This window comes from Castor canadensis, chromosome 14, assembly GCF_047511655.1.
Source record: "Castor canadensis chromosome 14, mCasCan1.hap1v2, whole genome shotgun sequence".
NCBI classification, from domain to species: domain Eukaryota; kingdom Metazoa; phylum Chordata; class Mammalia; order Rodentia; family Castoridae; genus Castor; species Castor canadensis.
In genome coordinates, this window is record NC_133399.1 from 24,282,569 (window position 1) to 24,289,654 (window position 7,086).

The window sequence follows — 7,086 nt, forward strand, 5'->3', positions numbered from 1 at the left end:
CCTTCCCTTTCTATTTCATGGAAGAGTTTAAGAAGGTTTGGTATCAGTTCTTCTTTAAACATCTGATGGAATTCAGCAGTGAATCTGTTAGGTCCTGGACTTTTCTTTTTTGGGAGACTCTTAATTGCTGCTTCAATTGTGTTTTGTGTTATAGGTCTATTCGGGTGATTAATATCTTTTTGGTTCAGTTTTGGATGGTCATAAGTTGGTAGAAATCTATCCATTTCTTCAAAAATTTCAAATTTATCAGAGTATAGGCTTTCAAAGTAGTCTCTGATTCTATCCTACATTCCCATGATATTTGTTGTTGTCTCCCCTTTTGCATTTCTGATTTTATTGATTTGGGTTTTTCTCTCCTCAGTTTAGTCATGTTTGCCAGGGTCTGTCAATCTTATTAATTTTTTCAAAGAACCAGCTTTTGGTTTCATTCATTCTTTGTATCTTTTTTTGTTGTTTCTATTTCATTGATTTCAGCCCTTATTTTCATTATTTCTCTCATGCTACTTGTTTTAGGATTTGCTTGTTCTTGCTTTTCCAGGAGTTTGAGCTGTAGTATTAGATCATTGATTTGAGATATTTCTGACATTTTCACCTATGCACTCATGGCTATAAACTTTCCACTTATGATAGCCTTTGCTGTGTCCTATCCTGTTATTTTAGAGCATAAATTAATCTGTATGAAATTCTGTTGAGACATGCGACAGGCATAGAAAAACAAACATCACATGACATAAACACTGTGGGGAATCTTAAATAGTTAAAATCATGTCAATACTGATTAAAATGGTGACTGTCTGAGACTCTGGGTTCGAGTGTTTGTTCAATGTTTGCTGAAAGACACAAAATCTCATATAGACAACTTGATTAACTTCAAAATTTATTGATCTTGGTGCTGAGTTCAGATAATAACAATGAATTCCACACACAAAATTAGAATGTTGTATTCTATTCTATTTGGGTGAAATGACATATTAATAAGGAATATATATAAAAATATATAAGAATTTTTCAGTTAGTTATAAAAATTTAATGATTAAAATATAAGCACAAGTTTTTGTCCCTAAGAATTACATAAACATGTACCTGAGAAAATGCTCAGTGAGTCAAAGAGAAAATTATACAGAAAACATAATTAGACACAAATTCACATCCAATGAACACACCTTTCTTAAAATCTAAAACAAAAACTACTGGCATGTGTTGGGTACATCAGTATACTTATATATTAGAATGTAAACAATTATTGAAATCAATTGCTTATTCCTGAAAAATTTAAAATAAAATTGTCATTTGACCAGTACCCTCACTTATACACAAATATGTGCATCTATAATATATCCAGACAGTATTAAATGTCAGTGATATGTTCTGAGAAATATTTTAGTTAATTTCATCATTAAATGAACATAATAAATCATATTTCAACATAGTGATAGAACTATAATTTCATTAGGTATATAATCTTACAGGACCACCAATATACAATATTTTATCACTGACTGAAATGACATTTTGAGATGCAGGACTATATGCAGAAAAAAAAACCAGGCATGTTTCCACACATACTAATCACAAAAGCAAAAAGATATATATTAATCAACTGACTATAAGTGGATTAGTGGATAAACAACTACTGTGTATACATACAGCAGGATACTATTGAGCCATAAGAAGAAATTGAACAACTAAACAATCAGCAAAAAGGCAGGAGCTGACTGGCAGAGTGGTGCAAGTGGTAGACTGCTTATGTAGCAATCCTAAGTCCCTGAGACCAAATCACACTACTGCAAGAAAATGAATAAAGGTGGGAGAAAGAGAAAGGAAGCAGGAATTATTGGAGGTAGGAAATGGAAGGGAGAGAAAGAAGTAAGAAGAAGAAATGCAATGATTAGAAGAAGAAAAACAACACATCTGTTACCATAGGCATCCTATCAATATAAATGACATAGGCAGCATAGCTCCAAAGGAAGACTCCAGGTAGAGTCAGTCTTAAAACACTCAATTTAAAACATTACTCTTACAAAGGGCTGGATAGCAAGTTTAGAAATGTTGGACAGATTTAGGTGATTATATACTCCAATATGTTTCTTCACTTGAAAAAAGTATGAATAACACCAAATGCGTAAACAAAAAGTTTTATCACTAAACTCACCCTTGACGAAGTGAAAAGACCACACAAAATATGGTAAGCACTCTGCTTTGCTTATTGATTTCCATACCATTTGTTCCAGAGGAAAATTTTAATCAACATTCAAGTAATAATTTTAGTGGCACTCATGTCAGAATGCAATATAGTTTATTAAAGCACAGACCGAAATATCCAGAATTCGTGCATAAAAACATAGCAAACCTGAAACACAGTATGGAGTATATACAAGGAAAACACATTAGAAAAAAATTACTGAAGGAGTGGTATGAGGGAAACAGAAAAATATGCAAATGTAAAGTCTTACATATTTTGATAGCAGAAAAATTTAACCATGACTTTTAAAAAGAAAAGGATCCTGGATATTGAAATTCACAACATTTGTCTTAGGAATAGGCACCGTATCATCAGTTCTGAAGTCAGTGGTCCATTAAGCACAAGAGGCTTCTCTGCTCTGCTGACAAGTCCTTCCAGGGCCCCTTTTGTATCCTCGTTACTCAGGCTGTACAAGAAGAGTTTAGCATGGGGAGATAACAGTGTACAGTGCTGAGGCAATTGTGTTTCTCTGGGAAGAATGAGCCACAGTAGAACTGAGGTTCACTCCAACTCATGACCCCAAATACAAGAAAACCACGCAGAGATGACACCCAAAAGTGAAAAATGCTTTGTATTTCCTTGTAACAGAGGGCATCCTAGTTAAAGGAGAGACAATATGAGAGTAAGAGAAAATGATGCTTGTCACAGGTAACAGCCAGCAGGGCACAGATCACATGCAGAAAGATGATATTGATGAGGGTATCAGGCTTGGCCACCTTGAGACGATGATCCAGTTTACAGATTTCAGTGCCTAAGTACAGAATCAGTTGCCTCATCAGTAGAATATAGTGAGTGAGACTCAGATCATGATGAACCAAGACATCAGGACCAGAAGGACACAGAGCTTGGGGTCACAAAGACTTTGTAGTTCAAGGGGTGACAGATGGCCACAAAATGGTCACAGACCATGACAGTCAGCAGGAAATTATTCATTACCATAAAAATAATGAAAAATATATGCCTTAGTCAGATGCTTTATGTAAGATACATCTTTGCTTTGTATGTGGATATTCAGCAGCACCATCTTTGGGAATGTGGTGGTCATGAAACAGATGACAACAAAGAATGGGTGGAAGAGGAAGGTGGTGTGGAGGTGGGAGTCAGTACATGTGGCCATGATAATGTTCCCTAACACAGCGACCAGGTACATAGACAAGAAAAAATTCCTTAAGGAAATTGGCTTTTGGTTCTCCTTTCTGGATGTGTCTTTGTCTGGTTTTGGGGTGAGTGTAATACTGGATTCATAAAACGAGTTTGGCAGTTTTCCTTTCCTTTCTATTTGATGGAACAGTTTAAGGAGGGTTGGACAAGAACCCTCTAAAGTAAAGTGGCTGCATTTCAGAATCATGTCAGAGGCCCAGGAGGATGAATTGTGATACACTGGTATGTCTTTTCTTTCCATGTAGTTGATGTATTTTCTGGGGAAGGGGAAAAAAGCAATATTCAAAGATCACTCAACTGAGAACTCAGTTCATTATCATTTAACATATTATCATTTGAAGGATCACAATTCTGTTATCATTTTGGACTTCTATACAGCATTTTAAATTACTGAGGATCACAGTGGCTCCTTCTTTTGGAGAATGCTTCTGGGGTTGTACTCCTGCCTGAGAAAAAATGTACAGAATACATGGATCAGAAGAGAAAGAAAGCATGTTATGATTAAAATAAAATACAAGGCACATGATTGAGTTTAGGTTCATTTATCCACACACATCAGAATTAATGCTGACAATATGTTGCAGATTTGTTTCCTTTAATATATTTAGCAATTATATATCCAATCATCCTAGAAAAGTAAAGAGCAAATTTAATATTTAAAAATGATTGTACACTCCAATCGAGAAATGTCAACATTAAGAATGCCTAAATCGTGAACATTAATTTAAAACAGACAAACATCACTGATAACCACTGTAGTCTGTGAAGGTGTATAGTGGATTCTAGTCTGAAATACATTTGAATAATGAAAGAAAGGGTACATCATTGTTAATCAAGGAATGAAATGAGTAAAAAACATTGTACACTGGAAGAACAAAATGTGTGCTATTCCATTATGACCTTACTATTAGAAATAATTTGAGAGACTAATGATGCACTGAAGAGAATGTCAGTGCAGCTTTCTGTATTCTTTCTTCAGTTTCTTCTCACCTTAAAAATTCACATTCATTTGTGGGTCAGTGGTGTGATCATTCATTTCATCATTTGTCTTCCCACTGTTTATGGAGTTCCTACCACATCATAGGTACAAACTAAATATAACTCTGGGATATATAATAAATATTGAGGCTCAGATATGTACTATGCTATAAAAGAAAAATATTTAAAATTATCAAATATGCAAAGAATTGAATAGTTAACTTCAATTAAAATGCATTCCTATCTATTTAAGTGATTATACAAGATTAACAGGAAACCAATTTTAGAAATATAAGCAATTTAAGTAATTTTTTGCTTGCTAACATAATTCTTTACAAAATTGAGTCAATAAATAGAATATATATGATGTATTTGAAGAAAATTAGCTGCTTTGCTTGTGATAGAGACAGTACTAAGGCTATATGCAAATTGAGTATTTTTTGGTGGTCCTGAAGTTTGAATTCAGAGTTCCATATGTGGTGAGCAGGCAATCTGCCACTTGAGTCATTATGGCAACCCACTGAATAAATTGGGAAATTAAGATAAATTCCCCAACTAAATAAACAATGGTTGCTTTCACAACACATCCAACAGGAAATGTTACATGTAAATTACAATGTTTGTGATAACTTGGTGAACATGCCAAGAAGTCCCCTCCAACTGCAATTATTGGAAATTTCTCTTGAGATTGAAAGGAATTTGTATGCTAAGGATGCCACTTAGTGGGAGAAAGCTTAGCTAGTGTCCAGACAACCCTGACCTCAATCACTAGCACTATAAAAATTAAAAATGAAAACAACAATAATGAATTGGTAAACTGTGAGAAGGAAGTTGGACAGAATTACAGCATAAGCTGTTAGATTGCTGTTAGATACATTGTGTACCTAAAGGTGAAATGATAACTACAATAAGGTAGAATGAGTAACAAATAGAAGTATTTCAAATATGTTAGTAAAAACAGTTAAAGGTATAACCAAACTCCAATCAAATGTGGAACAAGATAGATGATATGTTATACAGCATCACTGAATAGAAAAATATATGATAGGGTGAAAGAAATCTGACAGGATCTTCTCATAGATAGGAAAGTGTGGAGAAGACATATAGCCTCTTAAGAGTTTACATATTAGTGAAACAGGTTTTAGATTGCAAGAAGTGAAAGAAAAGAACAAAGGAAAAGCTAGAAGAGATGAGATTTAATGGATCCTGAAGCCCCTTTAAATTACACTTACTTCACCTTAACAAAATATTGAAATATCAGAATTTGTCTTTCTCATTATTTTATAGGTAAAACCCAGTACCCATCTCCTCTCTTCCCTTTGTTCTTACTCTGCCAACCCCTGCCTGGATACCCTGATTCTTCATATGGCTATGACTAAAGCCTCTTCTCCACACTGTGTCCCCAGGGAACACACCTCCTTATTCACAGGAGCTGATATCAGAAAAGTACATATCAGCAGCATTATAAACATTATTAAATGTTCTTCCATCTCAAGGACTGTATACATAGAGCTCTGTGCTAAATAAATTGCTCCATTTTATTTTGACTCACCAAATAATTCAGTTTCCTGGGGGTACAAACAAGATTTTAGAGTAGATATTTTCAGGGTGTTTTTAACTTAGCAGGCAGAGTCAAAGGAGTTGAATTTATTTCCACCAAGAAAAAAACTTTTTTCCCTAGATTGGATTTTAACATCATAAGGTGTCCTCTAAATTATGATTAATTTCTGCAAGTAAAATATCTTAGATACCAGCTCTCTCTGGTATGCCATCTTTAACAATCTGGGTATTTTGAAAACTTTTTCAGATCCATAATGCTATAGATGAAAATAAGTAGTTTATTCTTTTCTATTTTCAAATATGTTTGCTACTTAATTACATTGACTGATAGATTACACATATTTACTGTATTCAAAATGATGTTAGAAATAGTTTTATTGCATATTATTTAAATCTAAAAATTAACTCTTAACTTATTCCATTAGTTATCCTTTTCATGCTGAAAATACATAAATAACATCAGCTCAAAATTCTTCAGGAACTAAATATATCATCTCTAACTATAGCTGCTATATGATACAATAGATGACTGGAACTTATTTTTCTGTCTAAATGAAACCTTGTATCCTTTGACTAGCACTTTCTAAACATCAATCCCACAACTAAACCACTATCTGGTAACCTCCATACTTCGCTCTGTTTCTATGATATCAGCTTTTTGAAATTTCACACTTAAGTGAAATCAAATGATATTTACCTTATTGAGACTGTCTTATTTCTATTCATCTTACGTACTCCAGGTTCACACATGCTGTTATTAATGACAGAATTTCCTTCCATTTTATACCCAAATTATATTGCACTGTTTTCATACCACATTTTCTTCATACAGTGACTCTTGACAGACACTTAGGTAAAGTTCAGATCTTGGTTATTTTGAAAAGTCCTGCAAGTCTCAGAAAGCAGTTATCTTTTAAACATATTAAAGATATGTTTGATTATCTCTCTAGCAGTATTATCAAGTGATCATATAGTAGTTCTTTAATTTTTAAAGCATCTTTATATTGTTTTCTATGCAATTTGTACTAATTCTTAACAATATAGTGATAGGGTCCCATTCCTTCCACACTTTTCATAGTAGCCATTGCAATACATATGAAAACATATCATATAGTAGTGTTTATTTGATTTTTCCCTAATGAGGA